Below are 18556 nucleotides of genomic sequence, written 5' to 3'. Positions count from 1 at the left end.
CTGCAAAGCTGAAGTAAATGTCAGCAAAGAAGACAGAACTTTCTGAGGAGAGAAAACACTCAGAAACCAAAGCTCCTTTGGTTGAACCATGAGGCAGCCACTTAAAAGTGAGAAATGCAAAGCCTTCCATACTGGCACAGAGCAGCATTCTCCACATTCCCTTCCTCTTTATCCCAACTGCAGCTGCTTCCAGGAGGGACCAAGCTTCCCTGTCCCCAAGGGGGACCAAAGGCCACATGCTGTTCAAGTATGCTGGGATATTTTCTTTTTTTTTAGATTTATTAATTTATTTATTATTAATTTTTGGGGGGGGCTGCGTCGGGGCTTAGTTGCGGCACGTGTGGTCTTCGCTGAGGCATGCGGGATCTTTCGTTGCAGCGCACAGGCTCATTGCAGTGTGCGGGCTTCTCTCTAATTGTGGCGTGCAGGTTCCAGAGTGTGTGGGCTCTGTAGTTTGCAGCACGCAGGCTATCTAGTTGAGGCGCACAAGCTCAGTAGTTGCAGCACACGGACTTAGCTGCCCCACGGCATGTAGGATCTAGTTCCCTGACTGGGGATTGAGCCCGCATCCCCTGCACTGTAAGGCAGATTCTTTACCACTGGACCACCAGGGAAGTTCCTGGGGGTATTTTCAAAGAGGAGAGGTTCAAATTTTTATATCTCTGCTGGGTACAAGTGCCTAAGTCACCGTCCTACCTGGTCCTGTGGGAGGGAAGGGGGTGCTGAGTGCAGGTGTGGCCAAAAGCACTGAGGACTGCAGTGTAGAGTCACGGTGGCATGGTGGCCATGGAGCCATACAGATCACCCAGGTGCTCACTGGATGCCAGGAGGCACACAGGGAGGGGTAGCAGCACCAACCCTGGGGTGAGAACCCAGAGAAGGAAAAAAGCCTCCCTGCTGTCCCCCATGGACTCTGCCTTCCCTGGTCTCCTGGTGGCTGTGGCTTTAGCCCCTGATGTACATGTACTAAACTACTTGGATGGTCTTCCAAAAGGGGGAAAAATGCACCCAAATTCAGTTGATGGGTTTACAGTGGGGAAGGGCAGCTAAAGTGACCTTGGGAGTGGGGCTTCTGAGCTGACCCAATGTACTGTCATTGTGGCTTTCACTGCTGACTGCATAACTGATGTGATGTTTTACACGCTTGTAATGAGAATGTGCATGTGCATTTAGGGACTGTCACATACACAGAAGTGATCTGTCCTTCCGACTGGTTCAACAGACACAAGATAGAATCCCAGGAGCAGGAGAAATCACAGCTTTAAAGACTTAACGGCTGTTGGAAAACTCAGAGTGGACAAGGTCAGTGGGACAGAAAGGAAAGAGCCCTGGATTGACAGCTGGACTTCAAGAACTGGTTCATCTTCCAAAGATAAGTTCGATAGTGGGAAAACAAAATCATACCAGATACTGCATGCTGTGCAACTACTATCTCCCAGATGCAGATACACCTTCCATGTGACCATTATTTCCTATGAGAATAACTTCTAAAATTTAAAAATGATTCTTTACAGCAGATGGCTGTATGTATTTGTCTCAACCTGAAATCAAGTAAATTCATTTTCTATTTCTACATTTGCATACGTTTCACTTAAAATCAAATAAAATTTATTAAAATATAATTTAAAAATAAAATTTTAAATTAAAAATACTTTCAGTACAGATTCAGCTTGAGAATAGGGAGTAAAATAGAAATCCAGCAAAATTTGGATATGTCGAAAGACAGATATTTCTTCACAGTGTCTTTTAGAATATTCACAAGTTTTCTCACCTGTCAGCCTTCCACCACACAAAATCCTTTCTCATTAAATTGGAATCTCCAAGTTCAAACACTCTTCTACCCAAGAATTCCCTCCCATGAATTCATCATTCCACAAATTCTCCCAGAGGCTTATTTTTGGTCATATATGGCCCTGGGGAACATGAGCCCTTGAATCATCCAAGGTCAAGATGAAGAGTGGGATTCACCTGCCTAAATGAGCAGCCTTGGATGCCTAATGTGATGCTCCCTTTATCCCAGTTCTCCAGGAGCCACTTAGGATTCATCAGTCTGGGACTCTAAGGTTCTGAGAGCCCATGATCCCCTTATGACTCACAAATGCCTGGGCCTCATGGCCATCCTCCTCTCTTCCTCTCCTGAAGAGGCTTACCCTAGCGCCCAGCATCTGAATAACAGAAGCCAGTTTTGGGGGCCTTAATTCCACCTCTCACACTAAGGCCCAAAAATAGGTATTACTGAGGTCAGGGTATGAAGGGCTCTTCATGCCCTCTTCAAGATGTGGAAAGTAGGGGCAACAAGGCAAGGGAAAAGAAGGAATGATGATGGAAACAGCTGCAGAAAACCAGGACCCCTGGAATGGAGTCGAGAGATCACTCCCACAAAGCCCCATGGGAAAGTGGCTCTAAATGCAGACCCCCCTGACGTGTTAAAACTGTGCGAAAGTAGGGTGAGGTAGTAGGGGTGCCTCTATTACCCAGGGAGGCGGAAGGTAGGGAATCAGTGACAGCAACTTGAGCTGACGTTGAAAGGTTCTATCCTCACCCCCATGGAAGCTGGGAAACAAGCAGATACAGCAAGTAGCCCCTTGGGTGCCCTCTCTGGTCCCTCCCAAAGCCAAAGAGGTCCCTCCTCCCCACGGTTCCATCCTGTGGGCACTCCAGCATTAGAAGAAAATTTGGGAAACAAAGGGAGAAATCTGCGCTGGGGGACAAAGCTCAAGAAAAAGGGGCGAGGCATTTGGAGGGCTAAATGAAACTACCCCGAAAGAGACAAAGCCGAGCACTTTTGGGGTGAGGTTGAAGGACAAGGCCAGCAAGAACACAGGGGCTGCCTTGATCTCAGGTTTACTTACCAGGTCCTGCAGTCCTGAGTCTGAGATGCCTTATCACCCATCAGAAATGAGGCACCAGGGCTTCCCTGGTGGTGCAGTGGTTAAGAATCCGCCTGCCAAGGCAGGGGACATGGGTTTGAGCCCTGGTCTGGGAAGATCCCACATGCCGTGGAGCAACTAAGCCCGTGCGCCACAACTACTGAGGCTGCGCTCTAGGGCCCGCGAGCCACAACTACTGAAGCCCGTGCGCCTAAAGCCCATGCTCCGCAACAAGAGAAGCCACTGCAATGAGAAGCCCACGCACTGCAACGAAGAGTAGCCCCCGCTCACCGCAACTACAGAAAGCCTGTGCGCAGCAACGAACACCCAATGCAGCCAAAAATAAATAAATAAACAAATTTATAAAAAAAAAAAAAAGAAAGAAAGAAAGAAATGAGCCACCAGCCCCTACAGCAAAAATCCAGCTATTCCTCCCTGGCAGGAAATTCTATGAAGCCCAACAGTCCTGGAAGTGTTTGCCTCCTTTTCCCATCCCGTCTCCTCCCACAATCCTTTATTGTGAAGATCTCACAACACCTCAAGACTATCATTGCAGAGATGGGGCCAATTTTAACCCCTGTCCATGAAGGAGTGACTCCTGACTGAAAGGCATCCAAAGCTACCTGCATCCACCTGGACAGAGGTCCCCTCTGCATCTCTCCCTGATTTCTGGGCCTGACAGTGGTCTTGCTGGGCCAGACTTGTGTGCTGTCTCTACAGTTTCTACATGGAGTTTTAAGAGAAAATAAACATTTTTTTCCCATCATGTTTAAAGCAAGGTGTGAGACTATTAATTTTCCCCCTTTTGTTGCCCTATCAGAAAGCAGCTTTGAGGTCACGTGGAATGATGGTGGGGGGGCCCCCCCCTTCTCTGCTCGGCAACCACTAGAGAAAACACAGACTTCCCTCTGTGGCTTTTAGCTAAGGCCATGGGAAAAGGGGCAGCACTATGGTGGTAGACCGGGCAGTAGTGCCTGAGTTGAAGTGGGGGGGGGGAACCTACACTCCAGGTGCTCCCAGCCCTTACCCCCTACCAGGCTAACCTTGGAGACAACCACTTCCAGGTGAGAGGCTGTGGACAAAGGCATCTGGACCAACAACCCCTTTTATCTCTCCTCCAGCCCCAAACCAAGCGAGATTTTGGTGGCGGTGGTGGTGGGGGGTGTTACAAAAAATCTCTCTCCTCCCTCTCTGTGGCAAATATCCTCTTGGCAAATAAAGACACTGGGGCCTGAGTAGACAGCCCTCCAGGGTATACCCACTGACATATAGCACTAGGGCCAAGAATAAAGTTAGGTGAACACTCAGGAACCTGGGCCACATGGGCCCTGGGAATGTAAGATAAGTGAGAGTGGGTTTGGTTCAAAGGGCCTTAGAACAATTACTGAAGGACTGATGTGAGAGTGTGGCTAAAAGACTGCGCACTGAGATTGAAGGGCTCAGGAGGGGCTGTGTTTAAAAACTCTAAAACCTGGTATTGGAAGGCCAATGGTGGGGCATTGCTAGTAACCTTATCCCTGTCCTTGGAGGGCCAAATAGCATGGTTTTGAGGTTTAGATCCTGAGACTGAAGAATCTGGGGGTGTGGTTAAAGGGACCTGGGTTTGGAACTGGAGGGTTAGAAAGGAGACATGGTTAAGGAGTCCCTCAGATTGGAGGGTGAGACTGAACCCTGAGTAATACCTAAAGTGGGGTAGAAGAGGATGTATCACAAGGATTCTTCAATATACGCAAATCTATCAATGTGATAAACCATATTAACAAATTGAAGGAGAAAAACCATATGATCATCTCAATAGATGCAGAGAAAGCTTTTGACAAAATTCAACACCCATTTATGATAAAAACCCTGCAGAAAGTAGGCATACAGGGAACTTTCCTCAACATAATAAAGGCCATATATGACAAGCCCACAGGCAACATCATCCTCATGGTGAAAAACTGAAAGCATTTCCACTAAGATCAGGAACAAGACAAGGTTGCCCACTCTCACCACTCTTATTCAACATAGTTTTGGAAGTTTTAGCCACAGCAATCAGAGAAGAAAAGGAAATAAAAGGAATCCAAATCGGAAAAGAAGAAGTAAAGCTGTCACTGTTTGCAGATGACATGATACTATACATAGAGAATCCTAAAGATGCTACCAGAAAACTACTAGAGCTAATCAATGAATTTGGTAAAGTAGCAGGATACAAAATTAATGCACAGAAATCTCTGGCATTCCTATATACTAATGATGAAAAATCTGAAAGTGAAGTCAAGAAAACACTCCCATTTACCATTGCAACAAAAAGAATAAAATATCTAGGAATAAACCTACCTAAGAAGACAAAAGACCTGTATGCAGAAAATTATAAGACACTGATGAAAGAAATTAAAGATAATACAAATAGATGGAGAGATATACCATGTTCGTGGATTGGAAGAATCAACATTGTGAAAATGACTCTATTACCCAAAGCAATCTATAGATTCAATGCAATCCCTATCAAGCTACCACTGGCATTTTTCACAGAACTAGAACAAAAAATTTCACAATTTGTATGGAAACACAAAAGACCCCGAATAGCCAAAGCAATCTTGAGAACGAAAAACGGAGCTGGAGGAATCAGGCTCCCTGGCTTCAGACTATACTACAAAGCTACAGTAATCAAGACAGTATGGTACTGGCACAAAAACAGAAAGATAGATCAATGGAAGAGGATAGAAAGCCCAGAGATAAACCCACACACATATGGACACCTTATCTTTGATAAAGGTGGCAGGAATATACAGTGGAGAAAGGACAGCCTCTTCAATAAGTGGTGCCGGGAAAACTGGACAGGTACATGTAAAAGTATGAGATTAGATCACTCCCTAACACCATACACAAAAGTAAGCTCAAAATGGATTAAAGACCTAAATGTAAGGCCAGAAACTATCAAACTCTTAGGGGAAAACATACGCAGAACACTCTATGACATAAATCACAGCAAGATCCTTTCTGACCCACCTCCTAGAGAAATGGAAATAAAAACAAAAATAAACAAATGGGACCTAATGAAACTTCAAAGCTTTTGCACAGCAAAGGAAACCATAAACCAGACCAAAAGACAACCCTCAGAATGGGAGAAAATATTTGCAAATGAAGCAACTGACAAAGGATTAATCTCCAAAATTTACAAGCAGCTCATGCAGCTCAATAACAAAAAAACAAACAACCCAATCCAAAAATGGGCAGAAGACCTAAACAGACATTTCTCCAAAGAAGATATACAGATTGCCAACAAACACATGAAAGAATGCTCAACATCATTAATCATTAGAGAAATGCAAATCAAAACTACAATGAGATATCATCTCGCACCAGTCAGAATGGCCATCATAAAAAAATCTAGAAACAATAAATGCTGGAGAGGGTGTGGAGAAAAGGGACACTCTTGCACTGCTGGTGGGAAAGTGAATTGGTACAGCCACTGTGGAGAACAGTATGGAGGTTCCTTAAAAAACTACAAATAGAACTACCATATGACCCAGCAATCCCACTACTGGGCATGTACCCTGAGAAAACCAAAATTCAAAAAGAGTCATGTACCAAAATGTTCGTTGCAGCTCTATTTACAATAGCCTGGAGACGGAAACAACCTAAGTGCCCATCATGGATGAATGGATAAAGAAGATGTGGCATATATATACAATGGAATATTACTCAGCCATAAAAAGAAACGAAATTGAGGTATTTGTAATGAGGTGGACAGACCTAGAGTCTGTCATACAGAGTGAAGTAAGTCAGAAAGAGAAATACAAATACTGTATGCTAACACATATATATGGAATTTAAGAAAAAAAATGTCATGAAGAACCTAGGGGTAAGACAGGAATAAAGACACAGACCTACTGGAGAATGGATTTGAGGATATGGGGAGGGGGAAGGGTGAGCTGTGACAGAGCGAGAGAGAGGCATGGACATATATACACTAACAAACGTAAGGTAGATAGCTAGTGGGAAGCAGCCGCATGGCACAGGGATATCAGCTCGGTGCTTTATGACCGCCTGGAGGGGTGGGATAGGGAGGGTGGGAGGGAGGGAGACGCAAGAGGGAAGAGATATGGGAACATATGTATAACTGATTCACTTTGTTATAAAGCAGAAACTAACACACCATTGTAAAGCAATTATACCCCAATAAAGATGTTAAAAAAAAAAAAGAGGATGCATCAAAGGCTAGAGATGTAGACAAAAATAGAACAGGAAAGAGTCATAGAAGCCAATAGAAGGACACAGCTGAAGAAGGAAGTAGGTAGAAGCAAAGACCACTTCTCCAAGAGGACCGTCACTTGGTACCTCTGTTCTCAGAGGCTAGACCTCTGCCATCTTCATACTCACAGAGGGTGTAAGGGGTCAGAAGACTGTCCCTGAAGCCCTCGCAGAGCTCTAGCAGGGTGGTAATGGATGGTGGAGAGATTTGACTCCCAGTGTTTCTTATGAGGTCACCTCTAGCTAACACCTTACCCTCACTCCCTGTCAGGCTTCTCCCTGAGCATGTCCTCTGCTCTGTGATAAGAAGTGATGTCCAGCTAAAGCCTCACCCACACTACCTCACAATCAAGGCTTCTCCCTTGACTGTGCCCTCTGATGTGGCTGACAACTGACTTGTTGCTAAAGTCATACCCTCACTCCTCACACACCTAAGGCTTTTCCCTGAGTGTGTTCTCTGGTGTCTGATGAGGGCTGACTTATGGCTAAAGCCTTGCCCACATTCCCTGCACACATAAGACTTTTCCCCTGAGTGCACCCTCTGATGCATGCTGAGAGCTGACTTGTGGCTGAAGTCTCGCCCACATACCCTGCAACTCGTAAGGCTTCTCTCCTGTGGGTGTCCTCTGGTGTGTGTTTAGGATTATCTTGTGGCTAACACCCCACCCACACTCCCTGCAAACAAAAGGCTTCTCATCTGAACGTGTCCTGTGGTGTGTGATGAGGTGTGATTTCACCCTAAAGCCTTGGCTACAGTTCCTGCACACATAAGGCTTATCCCCTGTGTGAATCCTCTGGTGCTTAATGACGTCCGACTTTTCACTAATGCCTCGCCCACATATCATGCAAAGGGCTTCTCCCTTGTGTGTGTGTGACTTGTGGCTAAAAGCTTGCCCACACTTCCCTGCATACATAAAGCTTCTCACCTGAGTGTGTACTCTGGTGGTTGTAGAGGGGTGACATCTATAAAGCCTTGCCCACAACTCCCCACATATATAAGGCTTTTCCCCCGTGTGTCCTCTGAGGTCTGTTGAGATGTGACTTCCTGCTAAAGCTTCACCCACACTTTCTGCACAGGAGATATCTCCATTCGTGACAGCCTGTGTCTGAAGAGGTTTGACTTCTGGCTAAAACCTAGTCCACACCTCTAAACCTGACTGCTCCAAATCCTGAGAGTTCTACCCTCTCAGGAATGTTGTCTGCTTCCCCAGAGCTTACCCGCTGGGCTGGACTGAGCTGTACCTTCAACACTTTGTTGCCTCCCTGAGAGCTTACTGGTGGTCCCTGGGGTGGGCTAGAGAAAACCACTTAAGTCCCCTTCTCATTTGTACTCCAAAACAAAGGTGTAGATCCCATTCCTTGATCTTCTGCTTTGGCCCCCCAGTGGTTTTTATCAGAATGTTGTTGCTGCCGCTGCTGGTGGTCATTTGGGCAAGGATCCCCTGGTTGGAGTTGATTTCCTGCATATGAATATGGAATAAGATGACTGCAGAGCTCATGGTGGCTGAGAAATTGCTGACCGTCAAAGGCCAGAGGGCAGAAGGCAAAGGGGCCAGGGATGGACTTCTGGCTTTGAATCTGCTGAAGAAAGAAAGTTTTCAGTCAAAGTAGTCAGAGGAAGGGCTCGCTGGGCTTTTCTTCCTTGTCTCATAGTAAGATCTGGCCCATTAATCATTCACAGCCGTTAATGTCTGTCTCTCCAAGACATGCTTCACCAGACCTATATTTCCATTCAACTTCTTTTGACTTTTTATTTGGAAATAATTTCAAATGTACAGAAAAGGTGCAAGAATAAGGACAATACAAAGAACAGCTGTATACCCTTTACCCTAATTACCTACTGCTAACATTTGTATGTTATGTATGTATATGTGTGTATACATATATGTATATATATATTTTTTATTTGAATCATTTGAGAGTAAACTGCATACATCAATGCCCTTTACCCCTAAATACTTCAGTGTGTGTCTCATAAAAGTAGGGATATTCACTTTTTTTTTTTTTTGCGGTACGCGGGCCTCTCACTGTTGTGGCCTCTCCCGTTGCGGAGCACAGGCTCTGGACGCGCAGGCTCAACGGCCATGGCTCACGGGCCCAGATGCTCCGCGGCATGCGGGATCTTCCCGGATCGGGGCAGGAACCCGTGTCCCCTGCTTCGGCAGGCGGACTCTCAACCACTTCGCCACCAGGGAAGCCCGGGATATTCACTTTCATAACCACAATACAGTTATCAACTCTGGTAAATTTTTTTTTAAATAAATTTATTTATTTATTTTTGGCTGCGTTGGGTCTTCGTTGCTGCATGCGGGCTTTCTCTAGTTGAGGCAAGTGAGGGCTACTCTTCATTGTGGTGCACGGGCTTCTCATTGCAGTGGCTTCTCTTGTGGAGCACAGGCTCTAGGCGCACAGGCTTCAGTAGTTGTGGCACATGGGCTCAGTAGTTGTGGCTTGTGGGCTCTAGAGCACAGGCTCAGTAGTTGTGGTGCATGGGCTTAGTTGTTCCACGGCATGTGGGATCTTCCCAGACCAAGGATCGAACCTGTGTCCCCTCCATTGGCAGGTGGATTCTTAACCACTGTGCCATCAGGGAAGTCCTCGGCATTGACTTTTTTTTTTTTTTTTTGCGTTACGCGGGCCTCTCACTGTTGTGGCCTCTCCCGTTGCAGACGTGCAGGCTCAGCGGCCATGGCTCACAGGCCCAGCCGCTCCGTGGCATGTGGGATCTTCCCGGACCGGGGCACGAACCCGTGTTCCCTGCATCGGCAGGCGGACTCTCAACCACTGCGCCACCAGGGAAGCCCTCGTTATTGACTTTTAAAGGGAGAGATGATGAGATCTGCTGGAGGACTGCAGTCATGGGGTGGGAGAGAAAGAGGACTTGAGGATGACTTCATGGTCTGAGAAACTGAATAAGCTGAACTGCTGTTACCTCGATGGGATAGTCTATGGAAGGGGCAGGTGGGGGGGTGGCAGTCATATCAGGAGCTTAGTTCTGGGCATGTGGAGACACTTATGGGACATCCAATAGATGTCAAGCAGGCAGTCTGATATATATGAATGTAGATTTCAGGGGAGGAGTCCAAGCTTGGGAGGATGACATAGACGGCTTGACAAAGGTCTGGGACCCCTTGTGCTCCTCTGTAGGTAAAGGTTTTCCACAGTAGGGGCAGAATTTGAAAGTTGCTTCAACACCTGCCACAGTCTGGACAGGAGATCATGCTTTATGGGGTCACGGTCTGGCCCTCAGACTCACTGGGCTGGAAACTCCATCTTAACTGTGTCCTTCTCAGTTGCCCCGTGAAAACTTCCGCTTGAACTCTGGTAAATTTAACATTTACATAATACTTTAACTATCATATATATTCCAATTTTGTCAATTGATCCAATAATGTCCTTTATAGCATTTTCCCTACAGTACAGGATTTAGTCTACTATCAGATATTACAATTAGTTTTCATGTTTCTTTAGTTTCCTTTAGTGTCTCTTTCATGAGACTGGCATTTTTGAAGAATAGAGTTCTTTTTTTAGGGAACATTCCTCATGTTCTAGAATATGTATAGAACGTTGCTGACATTTTCCTATGATTAGATTCAGATTATGTACTGTAGTCAGTTTTTACATTTTACATCTTTTACTTGAATCAAAAAAAACCCCCCCAAAACCCACAGCAGAACCTATTATTCTATATATTATTCCAATAAATAATCTTCCAAGTAAGCATCAGAGGCATCTTCAACTTTATATCTGCACTTACACTAAAATTATCTCCTAAGCCATAACCAGTTACACGGACACACACAGCTACAACCGTTTATTTCCAACAAGAGAGAACAATCCTAGGACCTACATGGGAACGTACTTTGTGACTTTTCCTATGAGAAGAAAGAGTAGATTGATGTAGGAGTCACTCAGTCTAGTGTCTCCAATGCAGAAGGCAGCAAAGAATAGTTTAGCAGGGTTAAGTAACTTGTTCACAGTCACAAAGAAAGAAGAAACAAAACAGGGTTTGGGATGTGCTCTTAAATACTATACAAACCACAGATAACTCTGAACTAATTAGCATACAAAGGATTATTTTCTACTAAATCTGTCCTTAAGGGAAAAAAAAAAAAAGAGCTTCGAAGCAAATAATGAGACTCTTGCTGCTTTGACTAGGTCTCTGGAGAAAAGAAGCCAGTGAGAATTAAACCCCCTGACATAGAACAATCTGTTTGGGGAAAAACTAACCAAATTTGGCCTATAGACTAAATCTGGGGACAGGAGGTATTCTGGGCTTTGACCACAGTCTAGGGCTACAAAGCCATCCAGATCTCCGGATCAGGAGATTCCCAGACACCCAGTCCAACTGCACTGACTACTCTCAGGACAGAATGAGGGGTGGCTAAGCCATGCTGCTCCAGAGGATCTACTGAGACCAATCTTGCCAGGACCCTCATCCATCCAAAGGAAGTATTCCCTAGAGCCATGAGAGTTCTGCCCTGGGATCAGGAATAGAAGAATGGGATGGGAGCAGGTGACTAAAGCCCATTCCAATCTCTTCCTTCTTTATTCTAATAAATAAATAGATAAATAGATAAATAAATAAATAAATAGAACTCTTTACCTTATTTTAAAAAAACCCAAAAAACCCCGTAATGTTCAGAGTAAAAACCAAGCCCTGAGAGTGGCCCACTGGGTTCCACATTCTTTCACAACCTATCGGCTTTCTGACTCCATCTATACTCCATCCTTCATTCCCTCCAATCTGAGTCACACTGAACTCCCTCCTGATGCCTTGCACTGGCTGGTTCCGATGTCTGGAACACCCTTCTCCCAGATATACTACTGGTATATTCCAAGAACCCAGAACTGGACCTAACATATAATAGTTAATAAATACTTTTGCATGAATAAGTGATAGGAACAGAGTTAATTAAGAAAGAACTTAAAAGGTTAGGCAGAAGACAGACACGTTCTCAATATTGTCAGAATCAAAGGCTCCTTTTCATAGTCTATGTCTTGTAACATCTCATTTACTGTCTTGCAGTGAGATTCATATTTAATAAAATGTCCCCATACACAGAATTTTTAAAAAAGGATGTAATGCCCTAACCAAAATATAAAAGAGAAATAAAAGCAAGTAATTTACAATAAAAAATTATGTATTTCAATATGAATTTCACAGGACTACATTAGGAGACATAATGAAGCAATGAGATGCTTACAGCTACAGGCAGATCACTGTGGACATGACAGTTACAAATGCAGACAGACATGGATGTGCCTTACTGATGACATGTGTATATTGGTGACAGACATAGGTGTGCTGTATGGGTGGTAACTCAAACACTACAACCAGCAATGCCACTGGTCATGTGATGTTTTCATTTTTTTTTTTTTCCAGTCGTGCTGCACAGCTTGCAGGATCTTAGTTCCCTGACCAGGGATTGAACACGGGCCACGGCAGTAAAAGCGCCGAGCCCTAACCAATGGACCACCAGGGAATTCCCATGTTCTTCATGCTGATGAACATTTCTGTTTTTTTTTTCTGCAAATGGCATTTTATCTATCTATCTAGATATCTATCTATCTATTTATGGCTGCGTTGGGTCTTCACTGCTCCACGTGGGCTTTCTCTACTTGTGGTGAGCGGGCTCTAGGCATGTGGGCACCAGTAGTTGTGGCATGCAGGCTCAGTAGTTGTGGCTTGTAGGCTCTAGAGCGCAGGCTTAGTAGTTGTGGCACACGGGCTTAGTTGCTCCGCAGCATGTGGGATCTTCCCAGACCAGGGATTGAACCTGTGTCCCCTGCATTGGCAGGCGGATTCTTAACCACTGCGCCACCAGGGAAGTCCCTGGTAAACACTTCTTGATAAAGTTCAAAACTATTCTCCCTTGATTTACAATCTACTATGTAAAAACTACTTTAGAATATTATCTAAAATAGATTTATATTCTAGATTCAGAGCATTACAAACAGATCCACGGCCTTGAGAGAAAAACCAGAAGAGGGAGGAAGAACTGATACAGATTTAAGGAACATTTTTAAAAAATGGAATGTGTGGGGCTTCCCTGGTGGCGCAGTGGTTGAGAGTCCGCCTGCCGATGCAGGGGACACAGGTTCGTGCCCCAGTCCGGGAAGATCCCACGTGCCGCGGAGCGGCTGGGCCCGGGAGCCATGGCCACTGAGCCTGTGCGACCAGAGCCTGTGCTCCGCAACGAGAGAGGCCACAACAGTGAGAGGCTCGCGTACCGCCCAAAAAAAAAAAAAAAAAAAAAATGGAATGTGTGGATCTTGTCTGGATCCTGATTCAAATTCTCAAAAAGACTTTTTTGAGATGATCAGGTAAATTTGAACATAGACCAAGTGTCAGATGATACTGAAGCCCTACTGATAATGTGGTTACATATATAAAAAAAAAAGTCCTTATTTATTAGTTACATTGTGATATATTTAGGAGTGGTATGTCACATTATTTGGGATTTGTTTTAAGTAATTCATCAATAAAAGAAAAATATATAGAGAAAAGGAAGGATGAATCAAGTGCAGCAAAACAGTTTGAAGTATGAAATGGACCCAACAGGATCCAAAGTTTCCATGTAAAGATTAATTTACTTTCAGATAATTTTAATATAGTTCTCAGAATCAATGAAATGCATGAGCACAGAGACAGAGAAGAAGACCACCAGACGAAACAAGGTAAAAACAAGACCAAATTAGTTTGGCCAGCTGAAAGCAAATTTAAATGGTTGACTCTTCACTGAGACAGATGGAGAAACTAGGTCAGAAGCCAAATGGAGTGAAATGGGGCCAATTCAAACCGAGGAAAACAGTTCATAACAGATCCAAGCAGACAAAAATGAATCAGAACTAATTAATTCATAGCTATGCCAAATAGAGAAAATTCTTGAAAAAGCTTCTGACAGAAATTTATGTGCAAGTCTGAAAACAGGCCTCTTAAGAATGCAGGAATATGCAGAATAATTTTGTATTTACCATCCTAGACAAATAATCTGTTTCAGGTTTTAAATAAATGAAGAAAAATATGATTATAATATCAAATAACCTATAAAACACAAAACGGACAGATTTAATTACACTATAAGCTTTTTTAACTTCTAGGACACAGAGAGGCCTCTCTTATTACCTTCCTCTCCTCCTTGCTCTCTGTGCTCTGATCACGCCGGCCTCCTTCCTTTCCTATCTCGGGGTCTCAGCACTGGTTGTTCCCCGGCACAGAAGAGTCTCCCACTACATCCACATATCTAACTTCCTTACCTCCTTCAAGCCTTTACTCACACCCATCTCCTCACAGAGGCCTACCCTGATCACCCACCCCTGCCTCTACACCCCGGCACCCTGGATCCCCCTTATTCTGCTCTACTTATATTTGTATATATTATACATATTTTAAAACTATGTAGAACTTATTATCCTCTAACATACATAATTTACTTATATATGCTATTTATTGTATATGTCACTATACTAGAATGACCAAAAAAATGCTTTATTGTTTTATTCAGAGATGTGTTCTAAGAGCTTAGAACATTGGCTGGCTATATGGTCAATAAATATATGAATGGAAAAATTAAGGAAGAGAACATATCCTCACCCAACAGCACTAGATTCCTAAAATTCTCCAGCATCACTTCTTTGTATAGGTTCCTCTGCTCAAGGCTCAGTCTCTTCCACTCTGCCTCAGTGAAAATCACAACCACATCCTCGAATTTCACTGGTCCCTAAATCAACCAACAAATTCATACTCATCAAGTCACCATCAATTTTCACATGGAGAATGGAACTGGCTATCCTGAAGAATCTCGCTACATAAGTAACGGATCTGAGGGTTTGCAGGCTTGGGCATTACTCCACACTTGGTTTGGTGTTATAACATGCAGAAAGCAGGACTAATCTATAAGACACACTCCTTGCCCTAAAACACTTACATTTTAATTGGGAAAATTATTTTTGAATCAATGAGAAAACATTAAAGCAGAGTTCAGGAGTATGAATGTGACAACTTATAATGGATGAAATTCGAATGGAGGGTAGAAGACAAGCTATAGAAGTAAGGAAAGGCAGCACAGAGGCAGGGCTTATACTGGGCATTAAGAAATGATGAAGATTAGAGAAAAAATAAGAGGCAACTCGGACTATAGAGAAAAATGTGAGTGCCTCATGCCAGGTCTAGAATGAGTATTTGTTAACACTGATTAAAATATATTTCTCTGAACAAAAGGAGATAGTGCTGAGGCACGCCAAGCTTTATCAAACTGTATTCCTTCAACCTGCTGGTTGATTGCCAAATTATCGGCCGCTCTGAAGGCTTACGCCTAAGAGCATTCATCAGGAGTAGACAGTTGCTGCCTGAACCAGTCATGTGTGTGGGTTCTGAGAGGTGCCTCTATGCGTGGGGTCTGGGTGAGATGGGGAGCGCAGGCAAGGAGGCAAGGTGGGGCACTGTAGTGAACCAGCCTGGTCAAGACCTACTATGGGACTTCCCTGGTGGTGCAGTGGTTAAGAATCCACCTGCCAATGCAGGGGATATGGGTTTGAGCCCTGGTCCGCAAAGATCCCACATGCCGTGGAGCAACTAAGCCCTTGCACCACAACGACTGAGCCTGTGCTCTAGAGCCGGTGAGCGACAACTACCGAGCCCGCATGCTGCAACTACTGAAGCCCTCGTGCCTAGAGCCCATGCTCCGCAACAAGAGAAGCCCACGCACCGCAACAAAGAGTAGCCCCCACTCACTGCAGCTAGAGAAAGCCCACGGGCAGCAACGAAGACACAACGCAGCGAGGCCTCTCTTATTACCTTATTACCTTACACACACACACACACACACGCACACTCACACACAGATTTCTCTGCTTGGGAAAAGCGATTTATAAGATCCCTATCACTGTATATATTTTGACATTGCCTTTTGTAAAGCCCTCCAACCTCTCACTCAATGTGTAGGGCAATATTTGAATATATAAAATGGTTGGTAGGGAGGATGGCAAGTAGCGGTTCCTGAGAATGGCATTTCCAGTTAAATGAAGTTTAACCTTAATCTATGGAAAAATTTTTAAGGAACATATTTACACTTTATGAAACTACATCACAAGATCATCACTGTAAGAATGATATTACAGTCTTTATTTCAGAGAAAGAACACTGAGGCCCAGAGAACTTCCCCAAATGACAAGAAAACAACAGGACTGGAAAACAGTCCTTCACGGTTCCAGAGCCCTTATTCTCTTCACTGCAAGCTGTTTTTTCTTCCGTCATGCACCAGTTTTCTCTCACCTCTTTATTTCTTCCAAGTCTCAGAAACCTTGCTTCAACTTTCTGCATACTAGAACCATACCACACGCTTTCTCATCAGGTCTCTTCTTATTAGAATAGGTATATTCAGAGACATTTTCTCTCTTTAGTTATGCCTAAAAGGTGGTGTTGCCCTCAAGTCTCATGGTAGTCACCAAATTACTTACTTCTATTGAATTCAAGCATTATTTAATCCATTACCATCTGCTGCAACCTCTGGGTTGTCTGTGTCACTACTGCCTTGCCCTAGATTTTTAACTACCAAGCTCCTTCAGTCTGTGGAATTGAGGGACATGTGTACATCATTCTCAGCTATCTTTGATCACCCTGAATGCCTATTTTCTGACTTGCTTCCTCCTATTCTCAGGTCTATTTCAGTCTTCTATCTAGCCCACCTTCTAAGTGGTTTTTCACACCCTAGGAGTTGGTGATGTATACTCCAGTTCTACAACTAAACTAATTAAGCTTCTGTCACATCAAAGACCACAGCTGGGGGGCTGAGGTGGTGGACTGAGCCACAAGGTTACCAAGCCAGAGCTTCTAGGCAGTCTTGCTTCAGAGCTAGATTCTAAAATAGATTTAAAATCCAATACACAGAAGTGGCAAAAGGAGTAAAGAATAATAATGATGCTGAATTGAGAGTGGGAAACTAGGTATAAATACAGAAATCACTGGGTGTGTGGGTTTGGGGAGGGATGTCAAATACACACCCTGACAGCCCAGGCAGTCAGGCTTTGTATAGTGTAGGAGGGAAGACATATGTCTAGACAACAAGCTGGGACCCACAATTAGGCAGCCAAGACCTATGGGGGGAATGGCGTGGGGGCCCTCTCAAGCTTTCCATGACCAGCTTCTTCTGGCATATTCTGGTCCTCATATTCCTAATAATCTTTCCCCTATTCTTCTTACATCAGGTCTCACACTTTCTCTTGCTCACACCTTGTGTCTTTCATGTTCCAGCAACTTCTCCATTTCTTTCTTGCTTTCTCTTCTCCCTCTACTTCCCTCACTTAAGCATAAGACTGGCTCAGCTAGAAGGAAAGCCAGAATTTTTGCACAATGGATGTGTTAAGAACCCAACCTGCAGAACCAAATGCCACAAATCCAAATCCCAGCTCCATTACTTTATAAAATATGTAACCTTGGGTAACTTACATAACCTGTCTTAGTTTCTACATCTATAAAATGGGTTTGATAATGACATCTACTTTCAGGGTTGTTGGATTAAATGAATTAATAAGTGCTTAGATCAATGCCTGACATGAAGTAAATATTTGTTATTACTATTTATTATAATTAAGCAATATAATGTTTTATATTTAAGTGAGAACTGACTTTAAAGATAAATAATTTTTGGTTCTCAAAAAGTAATCAAACACTCCAGCCAAGGCAATAAGGCAAGAAAAGGGAATAAGAGCATAGACATTTGGTAAGGAAGAAACAGAACTGTCCCTATTTGCAGATAACATGGTTGTCTATGTAGAAAATCCAAAATAATCTACAAAATAGATCACAGAATTAATAAATGAGTCCATGAGGGCCACAAGATACAAGATGACCACACGAAAGTCAATCACATTCCTATATACTAGCAATGACCACATGGAAACAAATTAAAAACATAATGCCATTTGCAATCACTTCAAAAAAATGAGATAGCTAAAACATAAATCTAACAAAATTTGTACAGAGTCTTTATGGTGATGAAAGAAAGCAAAGATCTAACTAAATGGAGAGACACACCATGTTGATGGTTTGCAAGACTTGACACAGTGAAGATGTCAATTCTCCCCAAAATCATCTATAGATTTAAAACAATTCCTATCAAAATCTCAAGATTTTTTGTAGATACAGACAAGCTTATTCTACAGTTTATATGATAAGGCAAAGGAAGCAGAAGAACAAAGTGAGAGAGTCACTATACCTGATATTAAAATTATTACTTACTATTTGGTCACTACAATAACCAAAACAGCATAATATTGGTGGAAGAATAGACACAAATCAATGAAAGAGTACTGAGAACCCAGAAAGAAGCCAACATGAGTACATCAAATTGATTTTTGATGAAGGTGCAAAAGCAATTCAATAGAGGAAGAAGAGTCTTTTCAACAAATTGTGCTGGAACAACTGGACATCCATGGGTAAAAAAATT

General features: G+C 43.5%; 1 long non-coding RNA gene across 1 annotated transcript in view; it reads right to left on the bottom strand.

Annotated features, from left to right (window-relative positions):
• The window catches only part of LOC111174438 (uncharacterized), a 97098-nt gene that overhangs the window by 62978 nt on the left and 15564 nt on the right, over positions 1-18556 (bottom strand). The window lies entirely within an intron of this gene.

This window comes from Delphinapterus leucas, chromosome 10 (assembly GCF_059928025.1).
Source record: "Delphinapterus leucas isolate spDelLeu-1000000601 "Yukka" chromosome 10, BTC_Dleu_Yukka2, whole genome shotgun sequence".
Taxonomy (NCBI): domain Eukaryota; kingdom Metazoa; phylum Chordata; class Mammalia; order Artiodactyla; family Monodontidae; genus Delphinapterus; species Delphinapterus leucas.
This window is presented reverse-complemented; position numbering and strand designations above follow the sequence as displayed.